Here is a 15,965-nt window from a genome sequence, read left to right on the forward strand (position 1 = left end):
TGCCCCTGCCTCTAGTCCATTCCATGACCCTTTCTACCCAGAACCCCAAGGCACTCAGCACTAGCTCAAGGCCACCAGTGGGTCACTCCCTCCCTTTCCCTCCGTGGGGATGGCCTTTGGGAAGTGGCCATCTTGTTTCTTACCCAGACCCCTTGCCCTCCTGAACCCTAAAGGTGCTTCCCAAAGACCCTGAAAGTTGCCCACAAACTGCCAGCCCCGGGTGAGGTGCAGGGGCCAGGAAGCTGGGTTTTGCTGGAAGTGGAGAGGCCTTCAGCCTGGCAGTGCCAGTGGTGGCTGGCCCAGCTCTGCCACTCTCACATGGTGGGCCTTTGGCTGAGGGCATCAGTACCTGTTAAGGGGCACTTTTTTCAGGTTGGGATTCTGGGACATTCTCCAGGCTAGTGAGGTTTGGGAGAGAGGCCACGGGAGGGTGAAGCCTCACACCTGGCCTAGGGATTGGCACAATCCTGCCATAAGCCAGGTACCCTCCTCAGGGCTTTGCTCAGGGTCCCCAAGCTGGTTGGCTATGAAGGTTCCTGTCTGCCCTGGGGCTCTGCTGGCACCACTTCTTCACTGGACAAATTTGCCCTCCTCCTGCTCATCTCACCCTACTCGGAGCCTGTACCCTGCACAGGAACCCTGCTCACATCTGGGGGACTTGGCACTTCAGTGCATGGACACCAGAGACTTTTCTGGGTAACCACAGGCCTTACAGAGAGCAATATCTGCCACCGAAGCCGTCTGCTCACATGACAACCTCCCCCTAGCTGCTCCCTCTGCATCCCTCCTAGATCTGAAGCGCTCCAGCCAGCATCTTCTAGATGCATCTTGCTTCCAGTTGCCATGCCTTCCGGAGCGCATTCTAGACCCTGTTCAGAAGCACCCTACCTGCCCGCAGCAGCTCCCAACAGGGCCATGCCAGAGAGATTTTAAACAAAATGGCCCTGTGGCAGTTCCCAAATCTGCACTTGCAGGCCAGTCAAAGGCAGGCTGGACCAGCCGCTGAGCCCTGGGGGTGTGAGGACCAAACGGGGCTGGAGGGTGGCCAGAGAGAAAGGAGGGGAGGGCAGGGCAGGGCAGAGAGGGCCAGCCTGTGCTGTGATTGATTTTTGGGGACCAGGGCCTCGACAGCCATTAGCACCCCCCATTCCAGGAGGGCTCAGGTTCAGGTTCAAGCCCCTTTGGCCAGTGGCACAGTCTCCCTCTCCTTGTCTTGTCCTACTGAGGCAGCGCGAGTGTCTGGATGTACGTTACAGATGATATAATCCTGTCACCAGAGAGCCAGCCAGCCACGCCCACTGCTGGACAAGTAAAGGGAGGCATGTGGAAGGGGAGGGAGCAGATGAGTGGGCCTGGGGGAGAGGAGGGTGACAGGATGAGGCCGGGGAGATTGGGGCCACCCGAGTGAGGGCGTTCACGGACCCCTCAGCTGCCTTGCTGCAGACCCCCCTCCATTGCTCTGCCTGGCCCAGGAGTAAGGCCTCTGTGAGTGGCCCACCTGCCTTTCTGGCCACATCTCTGTGTCTCTCCCTCCCCAGAAATGTGCCCCTTCAATCAGGCCGTCTCATATAAGGAACAGGCAGCCAGGGGCTCACTGCCACCTCTCGCCCTGGCTCAGATGTCCGTGGGGTGGGGAAGCTGTGAGCTTTTCTCACAACATTCCTCGGGGGCCTCTGTCCACTATGTCACAGCACTGAGCACCCCAACTGTCCTGCTTATTGGCTCCCCCTACCCACAGCACTGCAAGGCCCACCCATCAGGCTGACTGAGCCACTTGCTGCTCTACAGTCAGGGGGCACCTAGCACCACTGCTGTCTACCACTGCCACTTGCCCAAGGCCCTGCAGCCATTAGTGACAAAGCGGGAGCCAGAACCAGAGCTGTGTGTGTGCCAGGAGTCACCTTCCAGGCAAGGAGTCAGAGCTGACTATGCTGTGTAGCCTCCAGGAGGGAGACTCAGAGTGGTGCCCTGCCACCCCATTGTCATGCAACCCCCACCCTGGCTGCCCTTTGAAGCACTGCTATCTCTGAAGTTTCCAATTGGCAGCTCACAAACTTCAGAACCCGAATCCTTGCGTGCAGGACCCTTGGATAGTGAGAACAGTGGCTCCAGGGACAGATGTGGGTTTCCTCATTCCTGATACTAGCACCAGCACTGTGACCATAAGGACGGGCAGCACCGCTTGCTGCTGGCACACTGGGTGCCCTGTGCTCTCACCGAGCCCTGCAGGCAGCTCCAGATGAACCTTATGAATGGGGAAGCTGAGGTACAGAGAGGTGATGCTCTTGGAGTCCCCAAACTATCAGATAAGGTGCCAAGGCCAGAGTGACACCCACCACCAACCAATCTGCAGCTTCCATAGAGGGGACTTGCCTCTATCCTCAGGTCCTTGGGTCTTTCTCTTCATAGCCTTGGGGGCAGGGACCTGCATCCTGGTAAGCCCACTTGCCTGTCCAGAGCAAGGAAAGAGGCAGCTCCCTTCTGCTCTGGGTTGCAGGGCTCCTGAGAACTGTGAATGCAATCCGAATCGACAAAATCCACATGCAGAGAGGCCTGCGCCACCCTTGAGAGTGGGCTACCCCCACCAGGTTGGAGTCCCAGGCTGTGGCTCCAAAGCATGTGCACCCCAGCCTGGACAAGGGCCTTCTCTGTCACCTCCCTTAGCCTCGTGGCCCCCACCCCAGGCTCTCACTGCCCCCCAGTTTCCTGTCTGAGATGCTTGCCACAGGGAAAGCTTGAGATATTCTTGCCAACTCCATGGGGATGTTCCTGTCTAAATTTAGAGAGTAGTTATTACCCCTCAGTACCTGCTTCCCACATTGCTAGCTGATTTGCATCCCCAGAGCGGGGTGAGGAGAGCAGTGCAGATGCGGCCACGTGACCTGCCCTGACCTGCCCGCCCCTGGGGGCCAGCTCCTGGGCAGAAAGGAGGCTGGGGAGGAAGGGGAAGGATGGATGGGGTGGCAGTGACTCTCAGGGATCAATCACATCCACGTGGGTGCAAAGGGGTCAGCCAAGGCCCCTGCTTGGGGCCAGGCACACAGCCTTCCATGGGGTCTTACTGTCTTGCCTGCAGATGATGGGGTAACTGTCTTCAGAGCTATCTCCCTTCTGTCACCGTCCACTGTGTGCCCAGTGTCATTTCATTCTCACAGAGGCTTTGAGAGTTAGTCAGTCAGTCCTGGCCACTCTGCTGTCACCACCTGGAGCAGTGGCCTGAGACTTGTTCTTCTCTGCATGCCGAGCTGCAGGGAGAGCTGCTGTGGCTGGCATGGGATGGAACCATGAGAGTGACACAGGGTGCAGTCATTGAGACATGACTTTGGAGAGCTGGCCAGAGCCACGGGCATTGGAGCTTCCTAATGGCGCCTGTAGCCTGAGCTGCTGTTCTTCATAGTCTCAGAGGTGCCAGCAGGGGGTCTAGGATGGGAGACCCAAGGCTATAAGCCTAGGAGGACTTCCCACTCATCAGAGCAGCCAGCTTGGGACTGACTGCCTGGAGGAGTGAGGGCTGGAAGCAGAAGCTGCAGAATAGGCTCCTTTTTGCTACCTCTCTGGTGCTGACCCTAGACAGAGGGAGGCGCTAAAGATATCTGAGGAGAGCCTGTGTCCCAGGTGGGCTCTGTTCTCTGCTCCCCATCCCTGCTCTGTGGCTGCTTTACCCACCCCTCCCGGGGTAAATAGTGCTCCTGTGGAGGTGTCTTTAGGAGCTTGGCACACCCCTGCTGTGCACATGCGTGACCACACTTGGGCGTCAGACATGGAAGCTCTTGGCCCTGGTGAGCTCCCAGGCTGCAGGGCTGTTGGCAGGCCAGCACCTCTGCCCACATACTCCGAGGCCCTCCCCCTCAGCCCAGCCCCTGCCACAGGAAAGGCTCGGGTCCTTGAGGAGGCTGGCCCTGGCCAGGACCCTCTGCTTGTCCTCCGAAGGGTCTTTCATGTTCTCATAGCTACCTGGCCCTTCTTATTTTGCTCACAGACCCAGAGAACAGGACCTGGAGGTCCTTGGCCCACTGATGTCCTGTGTATGTCGGTATATACTTGTTTGTTGTTTTCGTTGTCGTTGTGGGAGGGCTGAGGGTTGGGACCTCCTATTCTGCTGTTTTGCTGACGTTGCCCTCACATCCGCCCCAGGGACACTTCTCCACCCACGGCATCGACAGTCACCCACACTGGCCCACAACACCTGCTTCTCACACTCACCGTGTCCCAGATGCAGATCCCATGTACTCCTCTCTTGGTGACAGCCCATCTAGCCACCGTGTGCCTGGGCAGGCTCTGTAGGCTGCAAGGGAGAGGAGTATCCAGAGATGGTGCTCAGGAAGGGGGGACCTGTGGTGCCCCTATCCTCTCCTCCTTAGCCAAGTCTGCCCCTCCTCCATGGCCCCTACCCTCCAGTCACCAACTTTGAGTCTGCGTGAGTCCTTCCATCCTCACATCCCTGAATGGCTCTCCAAATGCCTCCTGAGCATCTGGAAACCCTTCCATGCCACCCTGTGCCAAGAGAGCCCCCTTGGCCTGGCTTTCTCCCTCCCCAGGCCAGTTGGCATCACTGGCTTCCTAAGGTGGTGGCTTCCAGATGTGACTCTACCCTCCTGTGAAACTCCAAGGCCTTCAAGGTTCTTCCCCCCCCCCCCCATCCCTGGCTGCTGGCTCAAGATGGCAGATCACTCTGACCAGGGAGTGGCAGGAGGTCCCGGAGGGGCTGGGCTGGAGCTGGCTTTTGCCACCCACACCATGGGGCATCTCAGTGGTTGTAGTCCTGGCCACCTGGAGCCCAGGCTCAGTGGGTCCAGAGTTGGCCTTTCCACTTGTACCTGTGACTCTGTCTGCACCTGCGACTCTTTCCCATGATACCTGCCACCTTTCCCAATATGCTCCCATCTCACTCTTCCTCACCGAGTCATCTCTGGACACCACCTCGCTCTGGTCCCATCTCCCTGCTCTGTACCCACCATGCTCCTGGTTTCCTTCCCTCTACTCTGGCCATTCGTCCCAGGCTCTGTGCCCCTTCTCATCTCTCTACATATGTTCCACTGGATGACCTCAGTTCCTCTCCTGGGTGACAACTGTGACATCAGTGTCTCTGGGCGCCACACCCATAACTCCAACTGCCTGTGGCCATTGCCACCTGGATGCCCCGTGGCACTTCAGATGCACTGTGTCCAAAAGTGAACTCACTGTCTTCCCTCCACACCCCATACTTAGGGGCTGCCCTCAGCTCCTCTCTCTCCATCACCCCTCACATTGCAGGTTCTGGTGGTTTTACCACCCCATGAGCTTGCAAATGCCCCCCCCCCCAGGTCCCTGCCCAGACCCTGTCCTCTCACCCCTCCTTCACACCAAGGCCAGGGTAGTTGTCCCTAAGCAGATACATGCAGTAGCTACCCCTCCCTTCCATGCCCTTCAGTGGCCCTCACTGTCTAGAGGACAAAGTCCAGCTTGCAGGCCGGAGTGATCCTCCTGTCCCCCTCTGGCCCTTGTCCCTTCCCTCCAAGCCCACGTGCCAGCCCCAGCTCACTGCTTGCAGTTCCCAGAATGCACCAGAACGTCTCCTGTCCCTTTGACGTATTCTAAACAAGGTCACGTTCTGAGGCTACTATAGTCCTCTGTCTGCTCCCCACAAAATTCACGTCAATCCCATGTGCAAAATACATTCATGCAAATCTTCGCTGCTGTGCCTGTGTCCTCTTACCATACATGCCCCTCCACATCTGCACTGCACCATGCATGCTGTCTTCCCTTTGCCGGGGCCACCCATCACAAGATGGCTGTGTCCTGCCAGCCCTGGACCACTGCGGCCCTTGTCTGTGGAGCTGCATCTTGGATCAGACAGAACATTTGGAGGAGAGGGGCCATGTCACGTTGGCATCTATCTGTAGGGCTTTGCACCAGCCTGGCTCTGAGGTGGGGCCCTAGCAAGGTGTATAGACTGGCCACCAGCTGGCCCCCTGTGCCCCTCACCCTTCCCTGGAGGGGGAAGCAGCGCTCCAGCACAATCACAGGAGAGGCAGGCTCAGGATCTCCCCCAGGGGAAGGCACAGGGGGTGAGTGAATCCTCTGGGTCCTGGTCCCCAGATCCAGCCGTGCTCTCCCAGCACCTTCCCTGTGGGGAGCCTTTGGTAGCTGTTCCCCTCCCACTGCCTGCTGCCCTCCCAACCAGCTCTCAGCCTCAGTGGGCTTTTGTCCTAAGCACACAGGGCAGGGATGGGGCCTGGAAGAGGGGCTGAGTTGGACCCCCATGGGCTGTGGGACAGGCTGAGGGTAAGACTTGGAACTCCCCTCCAGGACCCCCACTCCCTCCAGGCACCTCCTGGACACTGTGCTGGGCATGGGCATTGCCCTCCCTCACCATGTTGCTGCTTGGCTCAGTAACCCAGGACACAGCATGTCTGCTACTGGCAGTGCCCTCCCCTCACCCCCTTCGCCTCATAGCACTGGGGCACATCCCTCAGGTGTCACTCTGCTTCCCTCCCTTGTGTTGTTGGGGCTTCCCTGTCTGCCACCTCTGCACCCGGCTAGCTGGTGAGGGCATGGACGCTACGGATGTCTCTGTGCCCCAGCATACCTGGCATTGGGCCTGACTGCTGCAGATGTGCCACACACGTCTCTTGAGGGAACCATGTCTAGCTCTGCCAGCTGCTAATCCCACGCTGCTCTGTGCCTGGCCAGGCTGTCGGGGTTCACGGAGGACCAAGAACTGGGCCTGCCTCCAGGAGACCCCTCCCACAGGTGGCACTTGAGGCACATCTCACTGTCCCAACCCTGGCTGGCAGCTGTCTGGTCACCTGCCCCTGCCCGGGAGTCCTCCCACTCCTGCACACTCTTGGCATCATCATGTGGCCTTGTCCTGCCTCCAGGTAAGGCCTCCGAATTCCTGAGGGGGGGGGCCAGATGCCTGCCATCGAATCCCCTCCTCCTGTGCTCTGGTGTACTCAAGGCTCCTCCAGCTCCTCTCCTACGGCCCCTCACCTGCCCACCTGTCCCCACTTCTGTTCCAGGCAGCACACTGGGTCTCTGCTGCTGCCCCCATCCTAGCCTTTGTTTTGGCCATTCCCCTTCCCAGAACGCCCCCCAGACCACCCTCGGAGATCCCTCTGGCCTTCCTGGCCCAGCCTCAGCCTTGCCCTCCCCAACCTCAGTGCTCTCACCTTCCATCCCCTTTGGCGGGTGCCCCAGCACCCCTCGTGGCCTCACAGCGCTCCAGGTGGCTGTGGGCTGTTTCAGAGAGCCGAGTGTGTGCTTGCCAACGTTGGACTGGCCACAGGCCTCCCCTGTGTCCCTCGGCTGGCCTGGCCCAAGACTTGCTGGCCACTCCCCAGGTGCTGGTTGGGCGTATGCTGGAGGAGGAAAGGGGGCAGGAGCAGGAGGAGGACAAGTTGCCTTGTCATCACATTGGTGGTCCCTGGGCCACCTCTGCCGCAGGTTCTGTGATCAGTCAGCTGCAGGCCTTGGTTACTGAGGAAACCCAAGCCTCATGTGAGTGCTTGTCATCTGGGAGGAGGGAGACAGGCAGAACACACCTCTGTGAGGGACTGGGCACCCAGGCAACCGCAGAGAATCCCATTGGACAGCCCCAAAGATGTGCACTGAGAGCCAGGCAGACTCCCAGGGCTGCAGGGGCCTGGGTGGGACAGGGCTGAATGGGATGGCCTTGTCTGGGGACCTGAGCTTGCCGTGCACACACAGAGCTGAAGCCAGCAACCACAGCATGTGCTCACGTGGGTGTGTGCACACCTTCACAGGGACAGCAGCACGCCTCTCCAACCATCCAGGCAGACTGGCCAGGGGCAGCCAAGGTTGGGATGTATGCAGCTGATATGGCTGCAGCCAACAAGGCACCATAATAAAAAAGACTGAAATTCTCTAACAGAACATTGGTAGAGAGCTCATTATGAGTTGAATTGTGTGCCTCCCTCCCAAATCCAATGTTAAAGTCCTAACTTCCAGCACCTGGGAATGTGACTGTATTCGGAAACAGAATATTTGCATCTAATGAGTTGAGATGAGGTCACCCTGGAGTGGGATGGCCCTAATCCATATGACTAAAAAGGGAGAGTGTGGATGCAGACATGCACAGAGAGAGCCCCATGTGGCAGAGACTTACAAGCCTCCAGAACTGGGGAAGAGTAAACGTCGTCTTAAGCCACCTGCATGTGATATTTTGTTACAGCAGCTCTAGAAAACTAACAGACTTTTAGTATTTTCAAAATGCTCTCTTAGGCTGGGTGCGGTGGCTCACACCTGTAATCCTAGCACTCTGGGAGGCTGAGGCGGGTGGATCACTCGAGGTCAGGAGTTCGAAATCAAAATGCTCTCTTACGTATTAGGTCATTTAATTCTAAAAGATCCCTGTGAGGTGGATGGTCTTAGCATTTCACAGATGAGGAAAGTAAGCTTCTGAACGTTTGAATGACTTGCTCAGACTAATCTGGTCAGTTTGAGGTAGACCCAGAGCTCAATTCAATTGTTCAGATTTTAAATGTAGATGCAGTGGAACACAGGAGTTCGGCAGTCTCCCAGCTTCCTGATGTAGTCAGGTTTTAATGTTCTTTTAAAGTGTATGTTAGTCAAGCCTTGGGCCTGAGCAGAAACTGTTGACTGAGCAAGTCAGGCAATGTGCCAACCCTCTCCCATGTACCAGCCTGCCTCTGAGAAATTGATTCCTTTTTAGGGAGAGGAATGGGCTTTCTTTTTGTACTGTAAATATTCCTCTCAACACTGCTTTAGCTGCATCCCACAACTTTGCTATGTTATAGTTTTATTCTCATCTATTTCAGTGTATTTAAAATGTTTTTCCTTCAGACTTCCTCTTTGATATGTGGGTTATTTAAAAGTATGTTGTTTAGTTTCCTGCTATGTGGAGACTTTTCTGTTACCTTCTGTTATCGATCTCAAGTTTGATTCTATTGTGGTCAGAGAACACACTATATGATTTCAGTTCTTTTTAATTTGTTACTGTTTGGCTACTATGCTCTATGTTGGGATATGTCCCATGGGCACTTGGAAAGAGTGGCACCCTGCTATTGTTGGGTAGGGTGTTGGGTAGAGTGGGTGACAGAAGAGGGTCTCAGTGAAAGGGAGATGGGCTCAGAGGAACCCCCTGAAGGGCTAGGTGAGGGGTGGGCTACATACACATCCACACACGCATACATACATCACATGTGTACACTCACACCACAGCCACATCCACACACATCCACACATGCATAAACACATACACACACACACCACTCCCCAACACACACACATGCACACACAGACACACACTGACCTCTGCCTTTCTCATACGTGTGAAAATCACTTGATCCCCAATACAGGCAAGAGAGGAGGCTGGGCCCTGCAGCCTTGAGGCTCTCTGCATAACCAGGACTTGGGAGAAGACAGCTCCATGGGGCCTATCAGCCTGTGACTGAGTCAGGCAATCACCCTCCAGGCGGCCTGGGGAGGGGGCTGGTCCCAGAGGTGAGCTTCCAGTGAGAACCAAGCTGGCAGGGCCAGCAACAGGCTCCCCAGTGGGCCCACCCCGCCCTGCTTGGCCTCCTCTCACTCACCCCTGGGAGGGTACAAAGGGCCAGGAGCCAGTGTAAGAGGCCAGGGAAGGTGTCAGCTGCCAGCTAAAGTGGGGTCCACTGAGCGGCATCTCCAAGGGCCATTGTGTCTGCTTTCCACTCAGCCCAGGCCCTGAGTTCTGTGCATGCATGTGTGAATGTGTAAGCGTGTGTGTGTGTGTGCGCATCAGGCAGGTGAAGTGGCATGTGTGAGCACACACTGGGTGGTGGGAGTATGTGCCGTGTGACTGCAGGCAGGAGGCCGTGTGAGGGCCCAGGGAGGGCTGTGCCAGTGGATGAGGCCTTTGTGTGTGTACCTGTGCGTGCACATGCACATGTGAGTGCATGTGTGTGTGAGCCAGTGAGCAAGTGCACTCCACCCCAGGGACTCCAGGAGCACAGTTGGCATTTGGGAAGCAGCTTCAGACTCCTGAACAAGAGGCTGCCCCTCTGCTGTCTCCCTCCTCGCAGTGCCTCCTCTGCAGCAGCAGCCATGTGGCAGTGCACAACCGGACTCTTCCACATCTCCAGCCTCATTTTACCCTGAATATCCACACACTGGGTGCACACGTACATGCACATGCACACACTCGGGGCACAGTGCACTGTAGGAATACAGACATTCTTTCTGGGTCCCTGAGTAGGGCCTGAATTTCCATGCCCCATGCGGTTCACCTGCTTGCTATGACTTTCTGCCCCCAGCCACCTGGTGAACTGCTTCAGAAGGCAGCTCGCTGGCCTGCCCTCGCAGAGCTTTCCCTGGTTCTGCCCTACCTGTGGATTTTGTGAGCTACTCAGCAAAGATGAGTCACTTCCTCCTGGATCCTCAGCTACCATTCCAGTAACTATCCCCAGAAATCAGGTGAGCAGGCTCATTCACTCACTCCGCAAACACGTGTGATGCGCACTATAGCATGCCTCCTCCCGAAAGGTGAGCTCTCCATTAACACAACGAATAGTCAGGGACTACATTGGGGTGCATAGTTAGGAAAAGCTGGTTTCAATGTCAACTATGAATGCCATTGCTTGTTAAACCCGGGTCTGTCTCGGACGTGGAATAAGCAATTCACCAAATATCTCTTCATGAAGTTACAAGTTTCTTATGGAAATCTCCAGCCCCATCTGTGCCTCCATTATGTTGGAGTTTCCCAGTGGGTAAGAATGTTCACTCCTGGTGAGGGGCAGAGGGGGTTCAGGCTGCCCTTTCTTTTCCTGAGTCTGGGTATAGAATAGCCAAAGAAAGCAAAACCATGTTGCTGGAGGGGATTGCTGGAGGAGAAAGCGCCAGTGCTTTCCAGAACCCCTCCGAGCAGCCTGCATGTGTGTGTGGTGTGTACAGGCTTGAAGAAGTGATTTCACCTGGAGCCCCAGTAGACATGCCAGGGACAGGGGAGCGAGGCCTGGTGCTTGGTATGTGGCTTGGGTGCTGGAGGTGGGTGGCACATGAAGGAGCCGTGTGAGGGAGGTGAGTCTGGGCAGGAGGATGTGTGTGGGGGGGCGTCCCTGTAAGACAGTAGGTGGCTGGACTCTTAGGGCTGGAGCTTGGCTGGAAGCCCAGGGGAGGGAGTAGGTGGGCAGCGGGAGAGAGCGGCCCAGGACTCAGCAGCCGCCTGGGCTTCTCAATGGTCCCTCGAAGCTCCTGGCTACTGCCCTCTCTGCGCAGATCCAGCCCCGCAGACCTTTGCACTGTGCTCACACATATTCCATCTCTTCTGCTCACGACCCTGCATCCCCTCTCTGCATCCCCATGTAGCAAATGCCTGTCCTCTCTCCAGAACCCTGCTTCCAGCACGAGGCCCTTGTAAATACTTGTCACGCACACTCGCTTTGACCTGGGCTGTGGGGGACCGTGGGCTGAGCCCTCAGGCTGAGCGGGCCAGCCTCCTGACCTGGCTGGCGCAGACAGGGGCTGAAGGTTGGAATCTGGATGTGCTGCCCAAGAGGCCCTGTCCCTGCCTAATGAAGATGAGGATGCCTCTCTCGTAATTCTTCATAATAAAAAAAACTGAAAAAATTCTGGAAGGGGGACTGATCTCCCGATATAATTGTGGGCTTATCAACATCTCCCTCGTTCTGGCTTAGGTCTGGGGTGCTCCAGGCTGACCACAGCGAAGCTACCACCCCCAGTGTGGGCAGCGCAAGTGGTCACACACAATCCTGCCCACGGTGTCCCCTGGTCCCGCATTTCCAGGCTTGTGTGGGACCTGCATGCTCGGCACACAGCGCCCTCCTGCAGTGGGTGTGGGGTGCATGCTCAGAGCCCCCAAGCTGAGGCTTTCACTGCCCAGCTCCCTTGAAGGTTGGCTGCTTGCTCTCTGGGGACGGCTCAAGGCCAAAGGGAGCTGCCTTCCCAAGGTTGCCCCAGCCCCTGCCAGGTCCCAGATGATGCGGGTACACAGCACCCCCCACCTCAACTGGCCCAGAAGGACTCCGGGCTCGGCCCGTTCCCTCGTGTGTGTGACCAAGCCTCCTGCGGCTGCCACGGCAAGTGACCACAAACAGGTGGCTTAACTAAGTGAAGTATCCCAAGAATGGAAAAACAAGCACCAGATATATTCTCCAGCAAACTGGTATTAACTGAGTAGCACCTAAGTGGACACATAGGTACTACAGTAATAGAGTATTGGGGAGGGGGAGGGGGGCGGGTATATACATACATAATGGGTGAGATGTGCACCATCTGAGGGATGGTCATGCTGGAGACTCAGACTTGTGGGGGGAGGGGGGGAAGGGCATTTATTGAAACTTTAAAATCTGTACCCCCATAATATGCCGAAATAAAAAAAAAATTAAAAAAAAAAATTAAAAAAAAAAGCAAAAAAAAAAAAAAAAAAAAAACCAGCAGGAACTTATTCTCTCGGTTTTGGAGGCCAGAGTCCAAAATCGAGGTGTTGGCGGGGCCTTGCTTCCTCCGAAGGCTCTAGGAGAGGGTCCTTCCTGCCTCTTCCAGCTTCAGGGGCTCCCGTGATGCCCGGCTGTGGCCACATCGCTCCAGTCTCCACCTCCCTCTGCACGTGGCCTCCTTCTCTGTGTGTCTCTCTTCTGTCCCTTACCAGGACACCTACCACGGGATTTAGGACCCACCTAGATAATCTAGGACACTGCCATCTCGACGTCCTTACTTCAATTACGTCTGCAAACACCCTTTTCCCATAGAAGGTCATGTTCACAGCACCCAGGTGTAAGGATGTGGATATATCTTTTGGAGAGCTACCAGTCACCCCACTATAGCTCTGCAGCCCAGGCCCGGGCCTGCCCAGCCAAAGCCCCAGTGAGGGGACAAGGTCGGGCATCAGGGCCCACCGTTGGGTGCTACAGGGGCCTCCCTGCCTCTGCTCCAGGAAGGGGCACCGAAGCTATGCCTGAACTTGCTCCCTGAGAGCCTCGCTGCCCTGGCCAGAAGCTCCCTGCGTGGGTATCCCAGCCCTTCCCTGAGCCTGGGACAGACAGTTCTTGTCCTGGGAGCACAGGCCTGCCCAGGGCTCCTTGCTGTGGGCCAAGCTCTCCTGGTCAGATCCAGGGTCGTCTGAAGAAAAGAAACCCCCAGCAGCTCTGGTGTTGTAAGGATAAGTACAGAGGCAGAGAGAGGGCCCACCTAGTGCTCAGTTTCTAATGGCAGGGTCCGGGACACAGGAATCCTGAGTCTCAGTATATGAGGGGACCCCAGTGCCAGGTCAATGCAGAGCCCCCATGTCCCCATCCTCCAGATTGGGATACTCAAGCTCCTTGAACCTCCTTTTCGACCAGATGCACATGTGAGAAAGGCCTCTTCTCCAGGGCCCCACAGCCATCCTGGCCAGCCCAAGACATGGGAGAGACCCCGCTTTCCTTCTCCTTCTACATGCTCTGCCCACTGAGTCCCACAGCTGGCCCTGGGGAGGGCCTGTCCCAGCTTCTGCTCCACTTCGAAGGCAGCCCACAGCCTCCTTGGGCCTGGCTGCCCTCCACTGGCTCCTACTCTCTTGAGGGGCTCCATCCTTTCCCACAGGCAGCATGGCTTCACCCTGGACCTCCCTGCTGGGATCCTGGGGACCTGCTGCAGCTGACCTGCGCCTGGGAGGGAGCTGTTTCTGTCCCGGCCAGCACCCAGCACAGAGGGCGCCACCACGCCATGGGACAGTGCCTGCTCCCCTGCACCCCAGCTACCTCACCTGCCTGTCCCGGACCAGCTTTGGAGGACCAGCTTTGGACGAGGAGAGGCTAGGACACCAGAGCTGGGGACAGCCAAGCCAGCCAGAGCAGGAGAGGGCCAGCTGGGGAGCCAGGGCTCCAGGGAGGAGAGGGGGACTCCCCCTCACAGCCCCCCAGTCTTCTTCCCCAGTTTCCGAATATGGGTGTGCTGCCCGGGAGGCCCTGTCCCCAGTCTTCCTCCCCAGCCCTTCCTCACATACCCCCCCTCACCTTCCCAGCTCTTCCCTTTTCCTTGGCTCAGCCAGCTGCTGCCTCACTCCCTGGGCTGCTGACCTGTGGGGCAGTGGCCCCTTTGCATGTGGCTACCAGGCCTGGTGAGCATTAGCCCTGGGACCAGTACCCTAATGGGTGGCCTGAGAAGCCTGGACATGAGGCAGAGACTTGGATCCAAGCCTGTGAGCAGCCAGGATTTGAGCATGAGGCCCCTTACCATATCTCTGGGCCACCCCTGAAAGGTGGAGAGGGCACACCAGTCATGTGTCAAAAACAGTAGTCAATTGCTGGGGCTGCCCAGGCCACCCATGTTCCCAGCTTTTCCTTCATACGGCATTCATACGGCATTCATGAATTCGGCAAATGCTAGAGCATGTGTGATGTGCCATGCGCTGAATTAGGTGCTGGTATGGAAAAGTGAGCAGAACCCAATGATTGTCATCACGGCACTGACATTCTAGCAGGGAAACCTGTCTTTCATGTCAAGAGCAGTTGCATATGGCTCAGTTCTGCGTGGATGCAGTCGGTCTGGCCAGGAAACCCTAGGGAGGGGTGACCGTGGTTAGTGACTCCCAATCCACGGAACACACCACCCCTGTGCTTAAGGGGTTCTTTCTCACCCTCCTGGGGTCTCCCACTGGGTGACTGTCCTGGGCCTGCTGTAACATATGACCACAAACTGGGGGTGCTTAAAGTAGCAGAAGCCACAAGTGTGATGTCAGAGTGTTGATAGGGACATGCTCTCTCCCCAGTCTCCAGGAGAGGCTCCTTCCTGCCTCTTCCAGTTCCTGGTGGCTCCAGGCATCCCTGGGCTTGTGGCTACATCAACCCGATCTCTACCACTGTCTTCATGTGGCTTTCTTTCTGTGTCTGTTCTGTCTTTTATAAGGACATTTGCCACTGGATTTGGGGCCCACCCAGATAATCCAAGATGAGCTCACCTTTACCTCCTTAACTTCTTACATCTGCAGAAACCCTTTTTCCTAATAAGGTCCCCCACACAGGCTCCAGGACGTGGACGCATCTTTGGCAGACCACCATGTGACCCAGCATGCCCACTGTGCCTCACACCCTTTCTGAGGAAGCAGCCTGTGGGTGCTGCTGGGGTGGCTGCTCTCTGCTGAGATGTGAAAGGGCTGAGTCCTGCGGTAGGGACCCTCCCCCATCCTTGCCCAGCTACTAAAGCCATATGGTCTGTAGCCCTGGCCCACCCTGGCTCTGGAGAGTGGAGGGTCCTCTCTCTTGTGGCCTGGCTATGTCTGTGGCTTGGCATGTGTGCAGATAGGTGTCCCTGTGTGTGACTAAGAAGGGGTGGGCATTGGAGGAGCCATACCCTTGAATTGACTGGGCCAGAGGGGAAGGGGCCAGTGCTCCTGTGGAGGGGCTGACCTCAGAAGGGAGCAAGGACAGGCCACCCAAAGGGACATGAGGAAGCAGAGGGGGTGGGGGCACAGGTGGGGTGGTGGACCTGTTCCATCAGGGAAATGTGGCTCACGGAGATGGAGGGAGGAGCTTGTAGAGCACCTTATAGCCCACTCCAGGGCTTCCTGGGCAAGAAAAGGGTCTTGTTCTCCCCCGTTCCTGTCCCCCATCCTTGAAAATTATGTGGCCACATAAATGCCATTCACAGTTGAGCCATGCAAACCACAGTTACTTTTCTTCCCTGCACAGCATTCTGTTTTCCCAGGAGTTAATAATTGTCCTCTGGGCTGCTGTTTGCTTAGCTTCTCACATGCTTATCACTAATTCAACCCTAGAGTCTTGTCCGGGTGTGTAAACGTTCGGTCAAGACGTTCAAACACAGACTAGGCATTCTTGTGATTTCATCTTGTGGAGAAACTGCTCACGGCAGAGCCTCTGCCCTTGCCTGGGGAAGCCCTTCCCCTCTTGTGTTGAAGATCTCAGTTTATGGTTAACTTTCCTTTTGAAACAACCACTGGTGTAAAGTTTCACACTCATGTTTAAAAAGAGCTCAACTGGATATCAGGCACCTTGACCATGTGCCATGAC

This window comes from Microcebus murinus, unplaced genomic scaffold (assembly GCF_040939455.1).
Source record: "Microcebus murinus isolate Inina unplaced genomic scaffold, M.murinus_Inina_mat1.0 scaf003_hap2_Mmur4.0, whole genome shotgun sequence".
Lineage (NCBI taxonomy): Eukaryota > Metazoa > Chordata > Mammalia > Primates > Cheirogaleidae > Microcebus > Microcebus murinus.